The sequence below is a fragment of the Schistocerca cancellata genome, chromosome 7 (assembly GCF_023864275.1).
Source record: "Schistocerca cancellata isolate TAMUIC-IGC-003103 chromosome 7, iqSchCanc2.1, whole genome shotgun sequence".
Classification (NCBI taxonomy): Eukaryota; Metazoa; Arthropoda; class Insecta; order Orthoptera; family Acrididae; genus Schistocerca; species Schistocerca cancellata.
In genome coordinates, this window is record NC_064632.1 from 114941318 (window position 1) to 114961684 (window position 20367).

Consider the following 20367-nt stretch of genomic DNA (forward strand, 5'->3'; position numbering starts at 1 on the left):
TCCAATACCGAAACCTTTTCCTGTAACTCGTCAACTAGTGAGTGTTGCTTTGCTATCAATTCATTAATCGTCACCTTCGTTGATCCCACTTTGGTCAGATTAATCTCATCCGCCAATCTACCTGGAGGAATGTGTCCAGTAGTTTCTGCAATTACTTCCGCTAGATCTGCGCAACCCACACTGCTATCGTCTGACCGTATAATGTCAGCTCTAACCTCATACACGTTGTAATCTATGTGCTTTTCTACCAATCGTGTCCGGCTATCACTAAAATTTTCGCAATCTTTCTCCTTAATACTCTCGCAATGTTTAAACTGGAGGTTTGCGTCGGATGGGTCGGTTACTTCTACCACTGAAACTTTCGGTAAGGTCTGCCGGTTAGGGCCAGAACTTTCCGTTACTACTTCAACATCTAACTCCTGCGGGACGAAACACGACGAATCTTGCTCGTGCTCCCCCTTAACATCAACTATTTCTAGTAAAGTCTGCCGATTAGGGCCAGAACTTTCTATCATTTCACAAACACTATCTTCTGCGGGACGAGACGCGGCAAATCCTGCACGCGCTCCCCATAAACACTTCTCCCATACAGGCCCCTATAATCTCTTAGTTCGTCGTATAAGCGACCGAACTGCCTTAACCAGACCTCATCCCTCTCTGCATCCCCTCGCTCGATGACGGACGTTTTATCCGACATCTGATCTCCTGTCAACACTTGCGAATCATTCTTAAACTCAATCTCCAGTTCCGCTGTGGGTATTATAGCTGCCACTTTATAATCGATTTCCGGAACACTACTTAAATTGTTCTCACTGACAGTGAATGTACTTCCTACTGCCGTGTATACAGCTGATCTACAACTTATGGGCGCACTCCTTTCTCCTAACACTGGCACACACTCCCGCCGTTGATTATTCCACACGGAATTTTCATAATGAGGATACCTGGGTTTTCTCCTGTTATTGGGCCGCCAAAATTTCTCCACGCCCGCTCGGCCCCTCACCGGTTTCCCTGTCTCGTCCCAGCAGATACGCTCCCCGAATGCTGCTGAGGCGGCTGATCACACCCTCTGGCGTTATTACTATTCTGTGAAGCCCGTATCACGTTATTATGATACTGGTTTCTGTCATTCCTGTTATTATTTGCATTGTACCGATTTTCATTACGGTCCGAACCATTATTGTTATTGCTGCGGTATGCATTATTCCCATGGTTATCGTTGTTATGGTTGGGGTGGTACCCGTTGTTGTTACCACTGCCTCTACCAATGTCGCGATTATTGCGCCAATTGTCCTCGTCCTCAACTCTTTCCAGGAAATCATTGATTGTCCTGTAATTGCTTCCTACGTAGCGTTTTGTATCATCTGGAAGCTTCTTGTAGAGTTCCCAGACTATTTCGGATTCCGTGCGGCGATCACGCAAATATTCCAACTTGCGGATCCAGCCCTCACAAAACTCCCTCATCGAACCGCGCGAATTCGCATCGAAAGGCCTCGATACGACAAACTCGCGCCAGGCACTTTGCTGTTTTTGCTCTGACCAGTATTCAGCCAGAAACAAATTTTTAAACTCGTCAAAAGTTAGGTTCGTAATGTTTAAGCCCCAACGCTTGGCATCACCAGCCAGCACATCAATAACCGCATTAATTTTTCTCTCATTAGTCCATGATCTGGGTAAAACTCTTTCACAATTTTTAATGAAATCCGTCGCGTGTATACCGCCTTTTTTCAAGGGGTCGAACCGCTCCTCTTTCGTCAACAATTCCGAACTATGTGCACAGATTGGCACACAGCTCTGTTTTTCGTCAAGTTTCTTTTCTAATTCCGACACTCTCGTAATTACTTGGCAAGTGGTTGTCGCAAGCGTTTCCACTTCCCTCTTTTTCTCTTCGCAGGTATTAGCCTGCTCCCTCACTTTAGTGTCTACTTCGGACACTAAAGCCTTTAAAGTTTCCACCTTCTGTTGATCCTCTTTCTTCACTAATTGAATTTGTTCCGTCACCTTATTCTCGATGATCGGAGCAACTGCTTCTCCTACACTTTTCTCGATTCTGCTAATTTCGGAATTAAAACGAGTATTTATGCTCGCAATTTCCGCCTGAACGCCCATCATTTCCTGTTTAAGATTACCGATTTCGGTATTAATTACAACAATATCTTCTTTGATTTTATCAACTTTTGTATTAACAACTCCAACATTGTTGTTAACAACATTAATAGCTTTGTTCTGATTGTCTAGCTTTCGTTCAATTTTTTCAGACTGAGCTTCTTGATTGGCAGACAGAGCTATAATTTCTGCCGATTGACTCTTGATTTCATTAATCAAAACATTCAATAAATCAGTTAAATTCCCGGAGACTACCGGTTTTACTTCCGTAGCTGGTTCCTCTATACATGTTCCCCCGTATTCATCATCAAGGGGTACAGATTTGATTTTCGCTTCCGATTTCGAAACATTTTCTAAAGTTTGGAATTCCATTTCTGCTCTTTGTTGCGTTTCGGCGCTCGCGTCTTTCATGCTAGCCGCCTGCCCCTGAACAATGGGAACCGCCGTGCGCGTTTCCCACTGTTCGACCGATTGTTCCGTATCCAAGTCTACCAAATTTTGGTAATTGTTGCCTTCACTCATTTTAATAATTTTCAATATAAATGACAAATCTCAAATATAATTAGGATTACTCCCACTACTTATTCTCGCTGACGTAACGGCCTGTACGTAACCAGTACTTTGTTATGAGATTTGCACAATGCAAAATTCGTGTCCAGAACAACCTCAAATCCGAAGATTGTCCTGTCACCAGGTCGCCACGTGTAACCTCCCCCTCACTTACCGACCTTAATGACAGTGAAAAATGAAACCGCGTGTACCTAATGGGAGTTTTGGAAAAGCAATCGTCACCGAAGTTAACCTGTCGGTAAAGAGGGAGGAAAGGGTTACATCTAAATGAAAGGAAATGTGCTAATGAAACTGGTGGAAATTAATTTTGAAAAGGGGTAAAGTTAATAAAGAAAGTAAATGTGCAGCCGTTACGTTAACAATTAACTAGCGGTAATTAGGTATTTGAGATTTGGGGGAAATAACGGTCGCCAGTCCTAAGGACAATTACTATAGTAACTGAAAAAGAAAGGTTATTACACATATAATTAGCACTAGAAGCGTGGCAACTGAAGGTTGACACGTGTAGTGTGAAAACTGAAAGTTTGTCAGAAGTAATAAATTTCGCTACACCCTGACTTAATTTAGCAAAAGAATTAATAAAACCGGAAAATCGAAAGTTAATTTAGTGACTGAAGTTAATAGTGAGCTTTCTTTCTGAAGCACATCGAAATTCAGTAAAATACGGTTAGTCTTGGACTACCTCAACAATCATTTCAAAAGCTACTTGAATCTACGCAATTTAGAAATAAGAGATTTAACTTTGAACTTGAATTAAATGATTCTGAACAATTAACAATAGAAAAATTTAGTACGTACCAAGCACAGCTGCAGTCACAGGTAAGCTAAAATATGCTAACAAAACTCGCACTCTTAATTTGTGCTTGTGTAATCTAACTTTGAAATTAAAGCATTGAAATGATGTTACTTTAATGCTGGCGTCTGAATTTCAACGACACTCGGGCTCATTCCGGAAAAGGAAGGGACCCTGCTTGGCAATGCAATTGGGACAATGAGCAACAAAGGTTCATGCTAAGTTGCTGTAATTATAGTTACGAAAATGGTACAGATTGAAAAGCTGAGGTCTGCCATACACTTCTAAAACTTTACTTGCTTCCAGTCTTCCTTGTTGGTTGATTGAAGGTTTGAAGCCGTCGGTCGAGGAGGTGGCGACAGTCACTCATTGTCGGCCGTCGCTGTTGCAGAAGCTGTATGTTGGCGCGCCTTCTTCTCGACACGGTCACCAGGCGAAACGGGCTCTTGATGTGCGCCAGCTAATGCTTCCCGTCCGCGACACCATGTCAGAAACTATCATCACAAGTCGAGCGCAATTACATGCTGCCAAACCCCGAAAGCGCGGCAACTCGCGGGAGCTTCACACAACACACCTGCTCCACTCGCTACTCTAGCCAGACTCCTTCTGCTCAGCCCGCGCTCCACGCGGCAGAGTTCACACTACCAAAGATCCTACACACTTTGATTCTTCACACGACCTATCGATGTAATCGTTCGATAGCGTAGTTTTCCCTAGGCAAGACCCAGCGTAAAAATACAAATAATATTCACGAAACAAACCAATTATACATCGACATAAATGTATAAATATATATATACCAACAGTAAAACAATTACAATATACAAAGAGACAGAAATGTCATATCTTGAGGTAACAAAGCAAGGGAAAAAAATAATAGTACAATAGATGGAAATAGGAGGATATGCATTTCCGGCGTTACACCCTGTAGTTACTGACATTTGTTCTGTCTCCTTTTTTATGTAACGGGTGAATAAGGGCACATTTCCAATCCTCTGGTAATTTTTCTGTTTCCCATATTTTTGTTATTATTTTTGTGAGCTCTTGCAACGTCTTTGGTTCTAGGTTTTTTAATAGCTCTGCAACAATGCCATCTTTGCCACATGTTCTATTATTTTTTAAGTTTTTAATGTGACATTTGATTTCTTCCTGTTTTGGTGGTAATGAATCCGGTTGAGCGTTGGCACTGATTTCTTTGGGAAACCTTAAACTAGGTTCTGGGCAATTTAGTAGATTAGAAAAATATTGAGCCAATACTTGACAGTTTTCCTGGTTTGTTAGGGCTAATTTACCATCTGGTTTTCTGAAACATAAATTTTGAGGGATATATCCTCGTATTTTATCTGCGAAAGTTCTGTAGAAGTCTCTTGTATTATAGCTTTGGAAATTTTCTTCTATGGCATCCAGTTGTGCCTTTGTGTACTTCCTTTTTGCTTGCCTAATAGATTTTGAAACCTGTTTTCTAACCTCGTTAAATAAATGTAGACTTTCTTGTGATTTTTTACTGTTATATTCTTGAAATGCCTTTTTTCTCCTTTCCAATGCATTTTCACAGTCTGAATCCCACCAAGGGTGTTTGAATATCTTTTTCAAGAGAATAGTTTCCTTAGCTATTCGCGTGATTTTAGAATGAAATTCTTCCCATGTGTTTGCCTTTTCCTTCTCCCATTCTTCTTTTACTTTAGATTCTTTAATCTTCTTGGTGTCACATTTCTGTATTTCTGTTTTCTTCTGATGACTTCTTCGTGCTGTAAACTTGATTTTAATTCTAGTTAGGTAATGGTCTGAATCAATGTTTGCTCCTCTGCGTACTTCGACGTCGTAAATTTCTTTTTGTACTGGGTATGAAATCGCCACATGATCTATTTGAAACTCGCCAATTTGTATTATATATATATATATATATATATATATATATATATATATATATATATATATATACTCGTAAAATAATGTAACGTTAGAAAAGTTTGCACCCGGCCTCAATGCATACAAAATAATAAAAGCGTCCTCTGAATTTAGTCGGTGTCACGCTGAGTGAATCATTAGGCCGACTGCGTGCAGCTAGGAGCTGTCTGACCCATTAGCTGCACCTGCCCATTCGTCCCGAGTGAAAGTGAAACCGCTCATCAACGTGGGTGCCAGGCAGCCACCTGCCGTCGCTTCACCTCGTTACCCGAGAGCGTCTTGTGAAGACACAACCAAGAGTCAACTCTGTCGTTTCTCGTTCTGTTTATAATTAACGAGAAAAGAATTGACGTATTTGAAATACGATGTTGCAGAGGATTGTTGAAACTTCACTGGACTCATACGAAGAAATGAAGGGGTACTCCGCGCAATCGACCAGAGAAGGAATATCGGTAAAATACAGACTGGCTCGCCATGACTTAAGACATTGGAAAACAACTTCCAGTATATTAGATGGAGTCGTAGAAGCCAAAATATGTACGGAAAGACAGAGACTGGTTCATCATATTGAGGACTTTGCGTGTCCTACTCTCAGATGATGAGACTGATATAAAAGGGGTAATAGTGGCAGGTAGAATCCAACCAGTCGAAAGTCTGATGATAATAAAATAAAAAAACTTAACTAAGTAAAAACTGAAATGGCATTTCCTCACCGTCTAATCTCAAGAGCAGTGGGGAAACGACCAGAAACAAAAGTCTCTGTAGGTCCATCATGGACATGGGACATCGGCTGATTAAGTAATTGTCTGTGGGCTGATTAAGTAATTGTCAGTGATAATGAAATTCACCAACATCCGACTAACTTGAAGTGTTATTTTATTTTATTTTATTTTATTTTGAAGGCTACCTGTTTCAACATTTCATTACACGTATGGAGCCTGAAGATGGCGTAATGAAATGCTGAAACTGGTAGCCTTCAAAATAAAATAAAATAACATCTTAAGTTACATGGCTCTTGGTGAATTTCACTGACACTGACAATTAGAAACAAAAGTTGTGTAAAGTCTTGTTTCCGGTGATTTACCCAAGTTCTGTTGAAGCTAACCTTGTATTTGGCTTTCTCAGATATTTTGCGATGAAAAGTTATTAGATTACATAAATTAGATGTATATGGTCCAGTACACGGACTTACGTACATTGTTTCAAAATACATGTTACTTGCAAGTATCATGGCCCACAAAAGGCTCATCGGTACTATAGTAAAGATACTACAATGTTGTTTCTGTGGCTGAAAAACTGCTTGCGTTTTGCACTATTGCATGTTAACGTCTTTCTACAGTCGATTATCGCTGAGGGCAAATTTCATGTCATCGCTTTAGGTGCATTCTCTGGCCAGTGACCAAAACTGGAACAAATCATTCACTGCCACAGCAGCTCCTGTTATTTCTTCTTCTGGTGTTGTCCATCCAATACTCAAAGCCATCTTTCGCCTTCCCAAAAAAAGGTAAGACGTTTGCAATGTCTCAGATAAGAATTCGCTAACACATTTGTATAATAACTCAGCTTCTTTCCATTTATGGGCAGTTTTCGTTGCACAGTGAAAAATATCGTCAAAAATCTAACCAAACTACTACAGCGGTACCTGATGCTCACATAACCTTGCAATATGTCCTCTATAGATGCACACTATTCAGAAATTTTTCACCAGAGCAAACAGAATATCGAAGCGTATGAGAGTTTAAATATACTGCTGACCCTTAAAACTGCTACACCACAAAGATGACGTGTTACAGACGCGATATTTAACCGGCAGGAAGAGGATGCTGTGATATGCAAATGATTAGCTTTTCAGAGCATTCACACGAGGTTGGCGCCGGTGGCGACACCTACAACGTGCTGACATAAGTAAAGTTTCCAACCGATTTCTAATATACAAACAGCAGTTGACCGGCGTTGCATGGTGAAACGTTGTTGTGATGCCTCGTGTAAGGAGGAGAAATGCGTACCATCACCTTTCCGACTTTGATAAAGGTCGGATTGTAGCCTACTGCGATTGCGATTTATCATATCGCCACACTGCTGCTCGCATTGGTAGAAATCCAGTGACTGTTAAAAGAAAATGGAATCGGTGGGTTCAGGAGGGTAATACGGAACGCCGTGCTGGATCCCAACCATCTGCATGAACAGTTCGACGGCGTTTGCAGCAGCATGGACTATCAGGCCGGAGACCATGGCTGCGGTTACCCTTGACGCTGCATCACAGACAGGGGAGCCGGGGATGGTGTACTCAACGACGAACCTGGGTGCACGAATGGCAAAACGTCATTTTTTCGGATGAATCCAGGTTCTGTTTACAGCATCATGATGGTCTCATCCGTGTTTGGCGACATCGCGGTGAACGCACATTGGGAGCGTGTATTCGTCATCGCCATACTGGCGTATCATTCGATGTGATGGTATGGGGTGCCATTGGTTACACGTCTCGGTCACCTCTTGTTCACATTCACGGCACATTGAACAGTGGACATTATACATTTCAGACGTGTTACGACCCGTGGCTCTACCCTTCATTCGATCCCTGCGAAACCCTACATTTCAGCAGGATAATGCACGACCGCATGTTGAAGTTGCTGTACGGGCCTTTCTGGATACAGAAAACGTTCGACTGCTGCCCTGGCCAGCACATTCTCCAGATCTATCACCAATTGAAAACGTCTGGTCAATGGTGGCTGAGCAACTGGCTCGTCACAATACACCAGTCACTACCCTTGATGAACTGTGGTATCGTGTTGAAGCTGCATGGGCAGCTGTACCTGTACACGCCAAACAAGCTCTGTTTGACTCAATGCCCAGGCGTATCAAGGCCGTTATTACGGCCAGAGGTGGTTGCTCTGGGTACTGATTTCTCAGGATCTATGCACCCAAATTGCATGAAAATGTAATCACATGGCATGTCTAGTATAATGTATTTGTGCAATGAATCTGCATTTCTTCTTGGTGTAGCAATTTTAATGGCCAGTAGAGTATAACATGCAAGCGCCATTACCCTTCTAAGGAAAAAAAAACTAGAAACATGATGCAGAATACAGTGTGCAATTTTGATATTGCTCGAGAGCAGCATTGCCAAACAAAGAGCTAAAAGGCAATGAACTGGTTTGGTGAAATTTAATTCTCTGATTCATTGTGTTTCTTACAAAAATAACACTCCCTATATGGGAACTAATCTCCATTGCTGATATAATTTTGATTTCGAAGCTTAATCTGTCATCTTCATATATCATTGTATCATAGCATGTCTTTGTGAGTGATGTTCCCGTGTTTCGATACGGATCTCTATATTCATGAAATGGAATTGAAACGCTATTGATATATTGCATTTTATTCCGACTCTATTACATACGAAAGCGCACCGAAGTGGTTTGCGTGAAAACTCAATGTTCTATTAAATAAAACGTTATTAAGATTCTACATCTTTATGCTTCATGTCTAGATAATTCCAACCCGCTTCCATTAGCGGGCTCTGAACTGTACCTTGTGACATGGCCGCGTGTAGTGTAATTACACTCCTGGAAATGGAAAAAAGAACACATTGACACCGGTGTGTCAGACCCATCATACTTGCTCCGGACACTGCGAGAGGGCTGTACAAGCAATGATCACACGCACGGCACAGCGGACACACCAGGAACCGCGGTGTTGGCCGTCGAATGGCGCTAGCTGCGCAGCATTTGTGCACCGCCGCCGTCAGTGTCAGCCAGTTTGCCGTGGCATACGGAGCTCCATCGCAGTCTTTAACACTGGTAGCATGCCGCGACAGCGTGGACGTGAACCGTATGTGCAGTTGACGGACTTTGAGCGAGGGCGTATAGTGGGCATGCGGGAGGCCGGGTGGACGTACCGCCGAATTGCTCAACACGTGGGGCGTGAGGTCTCCACAGTACATCGATGTTGTCGCCAGTGGTCGGCGGAAGGTGCACGTGCCCGTCGACCTGGGACCGGACCGCAGCGACGCACGGATGCACGCCAAGACCGTAGGATCCTACGCAGTGCCGTAGGGGACCGCACCGCCACTTCCCAGCAAATTAGGGACACTGTTGCTCCTGGGGTATCGGCGAGGACCATTCGCAACCGTCTCCATGAAGCTGGGCTACGGTACCGCACACCGTTAGGCCGTTTTCCGCTCACGCCCCAACATCGTGCAGCCCGCCTCCAGTGGTGTTGCGACAGGCGTGAATGGAGGGACGAATGGAGACGTGTCGTCTTCAGCGATGAGAGTCGCTTCTGCCTTGGTGCCAATGATGGTCGTATGCGTGTTTGGCGCCGTGCAGGTGAGCGCCACAATCAGGACTGCATACACCGAGGCACACAGGGCCAACACCCGCCATCATGGTGTGGGGAGCGATCTCCTACACTGGCCGTACACCACTGGTGATCGTCGAGGGGACACTGAATAGTGCACGGTACATCCAAACCGTCATCGAACCCATCGTTCTACCATTCCTAGACCGGCAAGGGAACTTGCTGTTCCAACAGGACAATGCACGTCCGCATGTATCCCGTGCCACCCACCGTGCTCTAGAAGGTGTAAGTCAACTACCCTGGCCAGCAAGATCTCCGGATCTGTCCCCCATTGAGCATTTTTGGGACTGGATGAAGCGTCGTCTCACGCGGTCTGCACGTCCAGCACGAACGCTGGTCCAACTGAGGCGCCAGGTGGAAATGGCATGGCAAACCGTTCCACAGGACTACATCCAGCATCTCTACGATCGTCTCCATGGGAGAATAGCAGCCTGCATTGCTGCGAAAGGTGGATATACACTGTACTAGTGCCGACATTGTGCATGCTCTGTTGCCTGTGTCTATGTGCCTGTGGTTCTGTCAGTGTGATCATGTGATGTATCTGACCCCAGGAATGTGTCAATAAAGTTTCCCCTTCCTGGGATAATGAATTCACGGTGTTCTTATTTCCAGGAGTGTATATCGGCGTGTAAGAAACAGAGTATTGTAGTCGAGTATCGAATTCGGAGATTACGTCTACACATGGAGCACCCACTCCTTCAGCATGACAATACCAGAGTACACACGAGAGCTGCGACATGACGTTTTGGGTTCACTGTCATTCTATCATATTCCTTACAGTGCCAACTTGGTCCCATCCACTTTTTATTTGTGTCCAAAACTTAAAGAACGCCTTCAAGAACTTCACTTTGATAGTGACCAAGTGGTGCAAACAGAGGTGAGGTTGTGGCTCCGTCAACAAAGTCAAACATTCCACAGTGTCGGTATCAACAAGCCGGTCTCTCGTTGGGAAAAATGTGATCGTTGCCGTGGTGACTATGTTGTGAAATAAATATATAGACCTACAGAAAAAAGATGTTTTTTTTATTTAATAATCTTAAAACGTTTTCACATAAAAAATTCTGAGGCAATACTTATAGTACACTGAGGTGGCAACAGTCAGGGGACACCTCCCAATGTCGTATCTGACCTCTTTTTGCCTTTTTTTCGGAACTCCTTTTGCATGACTTAGTGCACCGGTTCGTCGTACTATGGACTCAACAAGTCGTTGGAAGTTGCAAGCTTGTTACTTTCTTTTGGAATCAACATTTTAATAAAAACGGCAAAGGTAATGTTAATCAGAACACAGGAAGGAATTGTGAGCTAAATAACAATAGATTTATTCATTCTTAACATCACAAGACAAAAAAATGGCTAAGGAAACTTCACACACATATTTTTATTTGACAAACGCTTTCACTAATATAGGGTCTATGGTGGACAAAGTGATCAGCTGGGGATCGACACACGACTCTGAACAGAACACTAATCGCTGTAACTGACTTCGTACACGTGAATCCTGGGTATGGCACAAAAACTACGCTACTATCAAGCATCTGTACTCTTCTATTCCAAAAAGAGGAGTATGGTTCGAAAGAACAGGGTGCTCAGAAACGTATATTGGAGCCCTACGCGGTAGCAGCGAATACTTTACCCTTCTACTGGTCAGGACGGCACACCACGGTGCGTTCGGCGACTTAAAGTCATGGACGGCAGCATTCTGTTATTAATGGCGCGGGCCCGAAAAATGCAAGTACGTGGTCTCTCGTTCAGCTAATTCGGAACGCAGGTACTTCCCTATGAGGCTCTGAAGCTCTGGTGGATTCCAGTGTGCTGGTGGACCCGTTTGCTGGTCTGCCAAACCAATTTGATTTCGTCCCACGACTATGCGTGATAGAATACGTGAAATGTTCAGACGGCCGACTAAAGACAAATAAGTACACCCACGTATCACTCGTAGTTTGTGTGATGCTAGAAGCCGTACCTCTGACGGTTCAGAAGGTGACTGGCACAGGCTCTAAATGGCACACTTGCAAAGGACACAAGTCTCACCGTTTAGGTAGAGACCTGCAGTTCTTTACTAGCGAAGCGTCAGTACAAGAATGCTCCTCTTCTCTTTCTCTACGCTTGCCAGCTCGGTAGCAACATACATTTACATCTTAGACTACTCCCACTTTAGCACAAGCGAATCACAAGCTGGAGCGCCGCAATCTTAAGATGGGAGACTGCTTCTTGCTCTCCATACACCGATTTGACCAATCAGAGACTTTAAAGTTAATTGGGAGAAAAGAAAAAAAAACAGATTCAGTTTCGTGGCCTCTTCCCCACTCATTTTGAAACGTCCCCTTAGAACAAATTATACATGACTGTGCTTAAACTGACACACAATAATTTTAGCGCAACGCAATCTGACTATCAAAACTCCCTACAAAAGAATGGCCCAGACAAACATTAAACTATACGTTTCACAAATCACTTACCTCACCAAAAATCTTCCTTACTCGAACTACTGCAATACAGCGAGCGCCACTACTGCCAGCTAAATAAAAGATTCAAACTACAGAAGGCACTAACTACTGATAGGGATAGTTAGCAAATGAAAGATATTAATAGAGAACAAACAATGTATTTACCTTAATAGTCATAATATATACATATAGCAGTTCATGCAAATTACAAAACTCCGCCATCTCTCTCCTCACATCCACCACTGCTGGCGGCTCACCTCTAACTGCGCAACGCTACGCGCTGTTCACATCCAGCTGCCGCTGCCTAACACTACAATGGCAGACAACAAGGCAAACTAGCCACAGGCTGCACACAGCACAGCCAGTGATTTTCATACAGAGCGCTACGTAACGTTGCCAATAAGAAAATATAAACAGCCTACTTACAATTTACACCGTGGCTTTTGCTAACAACATGACCAGAATGGAACCACAGCCCTCCATAAAAAGATTGTTATCTCCCCTGTTCCGTCCATTTTCGAACTTTCCAAAGAACAGCCATAAACTCGCTCAAAGCCTCGTGCCTTCACAAATACGTTTTGTAACAGAGTCTGGACGTCTGGGTGCCAGTGACTTGTCGCACAGACATTCACAGAAAGCTCACACTTGTCTCGTCGGCTTCCTGCCTAACAAGCGCCCATCCTCTGCTTTATTGCCGGTCTTCAATGCATTGCCCATTGCAGCGGATTCTCCTTGGCCCTAGCAAGCCTATCTGGACGCGGCCCCCAACTGACCAGCGCCATCCAACGTGTCCGCACCATGAGACCGTGATACGCGGCCGTCTGGAAATGTTTTCACCCAAGTTCTGCAGAATAAACGCGCTGCCCTCGGCCATCAGTCACGTACCCTTTTACTGCAGTCGTTTAAATCAGCACCCCATTCCTTCGAACGCCGGGAAAGCTTACCACAATTCCTACACTAGAGAACACAAGCAGGAGTGTTAACTACTGCCCACCATTTCATCATGATGTATGAAGTCAGACCGTAATAAAGATCATCTTTCCTAAGAACATTAAGTGGCATGACACCGGATCAGAAGTGAGAGTGCCCTGCAATCTCTCAAAGTCCTCTGCAGAAATATTGAGCCATGCTGCGTCAATAGCCATCAGCAATAGTGAAAGTGTGGCTGGTGCAGGATTTTCTGCACGAATTGGCCTCCCAGTTATATCCCATAAATGTTTGATGGGATTCATGTCGGGCGAGATGGGCGACAACATTCACTCTAACTGTCCAGAATGATCTTCAAACCAATCGCAAATAATTGTTGCCCGGTGACATGGGGCATCGTCACCGTAAAAATTCCTTCGTTGTCTGGGAATATGAAGCCGATGAATGACGGCAAAACATCTCCAATTATCTGGACATTGCCACTCAATGATCGTTCACTTCACAAAAGGACACAATCCATTACACGTAAACGTAATCCACATCATTATGGAACTGCCACCAGCTTCCGTACTGCCTTGTTGACAACTTGCGACTGCGACAACTCGAACCCTACCATCAGCTCTTACAGAATGAAATCGTGACTCCTCTGACCAGGTTACGGCTTTCCAGTCGTCTAGTGTTCCACCGATATGGTCACGAGCCTAGGAGCGGCGTTGCAGGCCATGTCGTGCAGTTAGCAAAGGCGCTCTCGTCGGTCTTCTGCTGCCATAACCCATTGAAAGGTCTCTGTTGGATTCCTTTCATGTTAATTTCTGAAATCTGTCGTCATTTATGGCATACATTTCACTTCTAAATTTACTGTGGTGTTTCTGACTCGATCTGAGAGAAGACTAAGCAGTGGAACGTGTTACTTTTACACGTAAACAAGAACGATCTCTCACACTACTGCATTTGAAAACACAGATTATATGTAATTCATGTCACACAGTCTCATATGGAACCTACATCCGCTTTCTTCTATATAGTGTATATGATAAGATACTGTCATCCCCCTTCTCTTCTGTGTGAAAGGATGAATGAGCAAATGTATTTCTAGTTGCAAGCATGATTGTAGCAGACAAGCCTGTCTGCTAGAGAACAGTAGGACCAACGTCAGAACAGTAGCTACGCTTTCTAAAAGCAAAGAGGTTTCTATTCTTGGTATGGTCCTGTCCATCCCTTGTCATGTTGGTATAGGAAGCTGCCTCTCTGGAGATTGTATCTGTGAGGCACCCTCGGTAGGGGCCCACAGCAGTAGGTCTGCGGCGAGCGTCTGAAGTGGTAAGATCTCCTGCTATATGCGTCTCTGCTAAGTCCGTAGGACAATGGATTACTTAAGTTCAGTCTAAATGAAAATTTAATCACCTTTGTTTCAGGTTTATATCTAAAATATGTTATCTTAAGTTGCAACGCAGAGTAATTCGAGTGTGAAGTTCAGAATATCTTCCAGTATTTGCTTTGTCACTACTTTGTGAGCTAAGTGGAACCACGTGTTGATGATCCGTAACTCTAACTAAGATCATCAATCTTAAATGCGAATGTGTGTGAGGTTATAATGTCTCGTCTTGACAATATTTTTCAATATAGAAACTTTTCTTTATGTTCAACCCACGTGGGGTGTACTGTGTGAGACCTGTACCACGTGCTTATATAATTGATTGACCCATCAGGTTAATAGTATGACAATAGTAGCTAGTTCGAGGATTTTCTTTGGTAAATTGCCTTTCGATGTAATTTATTTTAATTACCAAAATTATTGTGGAGTTACACTCTGTGTGTAAACCAAATTGACCACGTGAAGCATGTGGCGTAATTATCAAAGTATCCCTTGAAGTGTCCCCTTAGAAAACTTAATGAATTATTATGCAGATAGTATGAAAATCACTGGCTGTGCTGTGTGCAGTCTGTGATTTTCATACAGAGCGCTACGTGGCGTTACCAATATAAAAACCTAAACAGCCTACTTACACCCTCAGCTATTCTTTTCGAGAATATTTCACAGACAATTAATATGAATTTAGTATACCAGTGTGTGGTAATTTCATGACGGACAGGATTGGGCTACGACTTTAACTTCTTGAATCGCTTGGTTGTGGTTAATTTCCTCTTGCATATGTTTCAACGTTTTTCGTGTATTATTTTATGAATTCAGTGTTGTATGCAGTCTCCCAATCTTGGCTCCATATTTGATGTGTTCCGTTAGATTACAAACTCACATTTTCACAATCGTAAATTAGGCACCAGTTTAGTTATGAATCAAGTTTAAAATATCTCTGGAACAATAACAGCTATTGGAAAACGACTTTCACCGGTATCAATGCAGGGCTGGGGCCCATGAATGTACGTGTTTGGAAACATTCTAAAACGAAAGCACATGTGTTTTTTAACACAAACTTATGTTTTTTTCAAATGGACGTCCTATATTTTTTCTTCAGCAATCCATAGCATGACAAAGCACATACACAATGGGGTTGATTGCATCGCAATATTCCCATTACATCCCGAGATATTAAGACGCGAAGTTGACGCTTGAAACACCCGACATGCGCTGCTAGCGCACGTCCTGAGGCTCAGGCGTGAACCCCATGCTGCCCGTAATCGCGATGTGATTGACATGCGTAATCACACTTCCATACTTATCAAGAGGTCCGAAACGAATAATACGGTCTGCTGCCATCCTGCCTTAACGTCGTACATTCCAGCAGGTATTTATCCCATAGGCTAGGGGTGATGCGGTTCTGTAACATATCTGTATACCGCAACGTTAGTCACAAAGTTAACTTCGCTTATCGTTAATCCGTTACTAAAAAGGTAATGCCGTTCAACGTTAAAACTTTACTTTACTGTAGATCTAGCGCAAGTGACAGTTAATCGTAATAGTAAAATTCATGTTTATAGTTTTAGTGAAACGAGCAAGTGGACTAAAAGTTTTACCGTTGTTTAGGTTAAAATGTTTTGATTTGGGAAGTTCAGGTAGGACATAGAAGATGAATGTAAACATGTTTAACCAATTAGTTTAATTATCACGTAATTATCAATGTTATGTTTATCTAATGCGTTAAATGACAAATTGTTGCAAACAAATGTTTCTTAACATCACTGGGTAAAATGGCCCTTTGTAGAAACTTCCACTGTGATGCCAGCACTACATACTAAACATAGCGTTCACATCTCATGCTCAAAGTGATGCCCATTGGCTTGCATACATAGGGTCACTCTGCGGATGAAGGATGCCCCACTTCGTGCTACTGTTTCCTCTTTGATGGCTGTACAAGAATCAATAATGCGTTGCGTCATGTCCTCTGGTGTTGTTGGTTCATGTTGGTAAACAGCATCCTTCACTGCTCCCTAAATAAAATAATCCAGCGGTGTAAGGTCCGGAGATCGGGCAGGCCACCAAACTGGGCCACCTCGTCCAATCCACCTACCAGGGAACTTAAGGTTCAGACGTCGTCGTGCTCGTAAGGCGTTATGTGCAGGGCATCCTTCATGCTGATACCACAGGACCATTCTCCGGTTCAGAGGTACGGTGTCCAAGAGAACAGGAAGATTGTGTCGTATAAATCTGGAGTATTGTCTGCCATTTTGGATGCCATTTATAAAGAAAGGTCCGATAATGGTATCTCCAATAATCCCACACCAAACATTAACTTTCCACGGACGTTGATGCTCTACCTGATTTTGGATTGTCTGCGGACCAATAATGCATATTCCTCATATTGACAATTCCTTTGTTGGAGAATGATGCCTCGTCGGTAAAGAGAACATCTGCAAAAAAAAAAAAATTGGTTTAGTCAGAAGTTTTTGCTGAGCCCACCGACAAAATGTTACCCTATTGCGGAAGTCATTTCCATGAAGATCCTGGTGTAAATGAACATGGTAAGGATGAAATTTATGACGTTTAAGAATACCCTGTGCACATGATTTCGACACACCAACTTCACGTTCAATTTGACGTGTGCTGATTTGAGGATTCACAGCTATGGTAGCGAGCACAGCAACTTCAGCATGTTCATCTGTGCGTGTTCTAGAACGACGTCGAGGTCTTGGATTTAAGCTTCCCGTTTCACGTAGACGAGATGTGAGACGACCATACATCCGGCGCGAAGGCGATGGCTTGTCAGGGAATCGTCTTCTGTACAGTCGTTCTGCCTGAACAGCATTTCGTCCACCTACAACAGGGTACAGTACAGGTATGAAGAGTAGGGTAGAAAACAGACATATTAATAATCATAATGTTCGCTAACAGTACTATCAACAAACAAGCAATATCATAACGCATTTCCCGTCAACGTACATTCTCCATAGATCAGCAGCATTTCTACCATATCTTCATGTGTGTACATTATACTGTATAGTATAAGTTCCACAACACAACGTTTGTTCACAATGTGTACTACCTCCTTGCCGTCACTAGATTACTCTGATGCACGGCTACACTGGCAAGCGGTGTACTGCACGCCAAAGCAACAACAAATGGGATGCTCGGAGGGTGGTGGAGTACAGGAGTTTGCATGGGTCACAAATCATAAACAAGGCGAAGTGGTAACTGTGGCAGTAGTGGGAACTACGTTGGACACTTGACTAGATAGAGCCAGGCCCTGCGCGACAGGCACAATGGGTCATATAACGCATTAGATAAACCTTATTTTGGGTGTGCAGGATAAATAAGACAACCTGACAGGTGTACATCGATCGGTACTGGTTCATATTGTGTACGTAGATACGTAAAACGTGCAAGAGGGAAACCATTATGTGCTTATGAGAGTTGATGGCAGCAGACCGTATTATTCGTTTCGGACCTCTTGATAAGTATGGAGGTGTGATTACACATGTCAATCACATCGCGATTACGGGCAGCATGGGGTTCACGCCTGAGCCTCAGGACGTGCGCTAGCAGCGCATGTCGGGTGTTTCAAGCGTCAACTTCGCGTCTCAGTATCTCGGGATGTAATGGGAATATTGCGATGCAATCAACGCCATTGTGTATCTGCTTTGTCATGCTATGGATTGCCGAAGAAAAAATATAGGAGGTCCATTTAAAAAAACATATATTTATGTTAAAAAACACATATGCTTTCGTTTTAGAATGTTTCCAAATATGTACATTCATGGGCCCCAGCCCTACATTGATACCGGTGAAAGTCGTTTTCCAATAGCTGTTATTGTTCCAGAGATATTTTGTTTCGGTGGACAAGATAGCTGGGACACCCTTTGACGTAAGATGACTATTAAAAGATTATAATTAATGTTAGTCTGGTTGGCAATTTGGTAAACAAGACTGGATACCTGGTAAAAACACAGTTGCTCAGTAATGCAAGGATAAGTTCCCCAGATAGGTCACAGCTTTTAACTCTCTTTTATTATCTTGAATATCAGCACCGCTTTCAGAACAACTTAATGCATCAACTTTACACCATTAACGCCAAACTTCGCCTTATTGTCCTAACGGATGTGTTCGCCGTGCGTCCGCTATTAATTTCTGCTGTTATTTCTTGCAGTGTTGCTTGTCTGTTAACACTGAAAACTGTACGAAAACACCACTACTCTCGGTCGTTAAGTGAAGGCCGTCGGCCACTGCGTTGTCCTTGGTGGAAGGCAGTGCCTGACACTGGTGTTCTCTGCACACTCTTGACACTGTGGGTCTCGGAATGTTGAATTTCCGAAATGGAATGTTCCATGCGTATAGTTCCGACTACCATTCTGCGTTCAAAGTATGAGTAAAAACGACAGGTCTGCCAATGCGCTGGTCTTTTATACCTTGTGTACGTGGTACTACCGCCATCTGTATGTGTGCATATCGCTATCCCATAACTTTTGCCACGTCATGGTATGTTACTCCATTCGCCTAACCAGTGGTACTTGTTTAGGTTTCCTTTGTAACTGTTCCCGTTTAATGTCATACAGGCTTCATACACAGAATCTATGTTGATCCATTGTGGATACGGAACAGCGGCTGGTCAAACGGCCAAATGGCTGTACGTATTTGAGAAATTATTTTGTGCACTTCATACACTCCTGGAAATTGAAATAAGAACACCGTGAATTCATTGTCCCAGGAAGGGGAAACTTTATTGACACATTCCTGGGGTCAGATACATCACATGAACACACTGACAGAATCACAGGCACATAGACACAGGCAACAGAGCATGCACAATGTCGGCACTAGTACAGTGTATATCCACCTTTCGCAGCAATGCAGGCTGCTATTCTCCCATGGAGACGATCGTACAGATGCTGGATGTAGTCCTGTGGAACGGCTTGCCATGCCATTTCCACCTGGCGCCTCAGTTAGACCAGCGTTCGTGCTGGACGTGCAGACCGCGTGAGACGACGCTTCATCCAGTCCCAAACATGCTCAATGGGGGACAGATCCGGAGATCTTGCTGGCCAGGGTAGTTGACTTACACCTTCTAGAGCACGTTGGGTGGCACGGGATACTTGCGGACGTGCATTGTCCTGTTGGAACAGCAAGTTCCCTTGCCGGTCTAGGAATGGTAGAACGATGGGTTCGATGACGGTTTGGATGTACTATTCAGTGTCCCCTCGACGATCACCAGTGGTGTACGGCCAGTGTAGGAGATCGCTCCCCACACCATGATGACGGGTGTTGGCCCTGTGTGCCTCGGTCGTATGCAGTCCTAATTGTGGCGCTCACCTGCACGGCGCCAAACACGCATACGACCATCATTGGCAGCAAGGCAGAAGCGACTCTCATCGCTGAAGACGACACGTCTCCATTCGTCCCTCCATTCACGCCTGTCGCGACACCACTGGAGGCGGGCTGCACGATGTTGGGGCGTGAGCGGAAGACGGCCTAACGGTGTGCGGGACCGTAGCCCAGCTTCATGGAGACGGTTGCGAATGGTCCTCGCCGATACCCCAGGAGCAACAGTGTCCCTAATTTGCTGGGAAGTGGCGGTGCGGTCGCCTACGGCACTGCGTAGGATCCTACGGTCTTGGCGTGCATCCGTGCGTCGCTGCGGTCCGGTCCCAGGTCGACGGGCACGTGCACCTTCCGCCGACCACTGGCGACAACATCGATGTACTGTGGAGACCTCAAGCCCCACGTGTTGAGCAATTCGGCGGTACGTCCACCCGGCCTCCCGCATGCCCACTATACGCCCTCGCTCAAATTCCGTCAACTGCACATACGGTTCACGTCCACGCTGTCGCGGCATGCTACCAGTGTTAAAGACTGCGATGGAGCTCCGT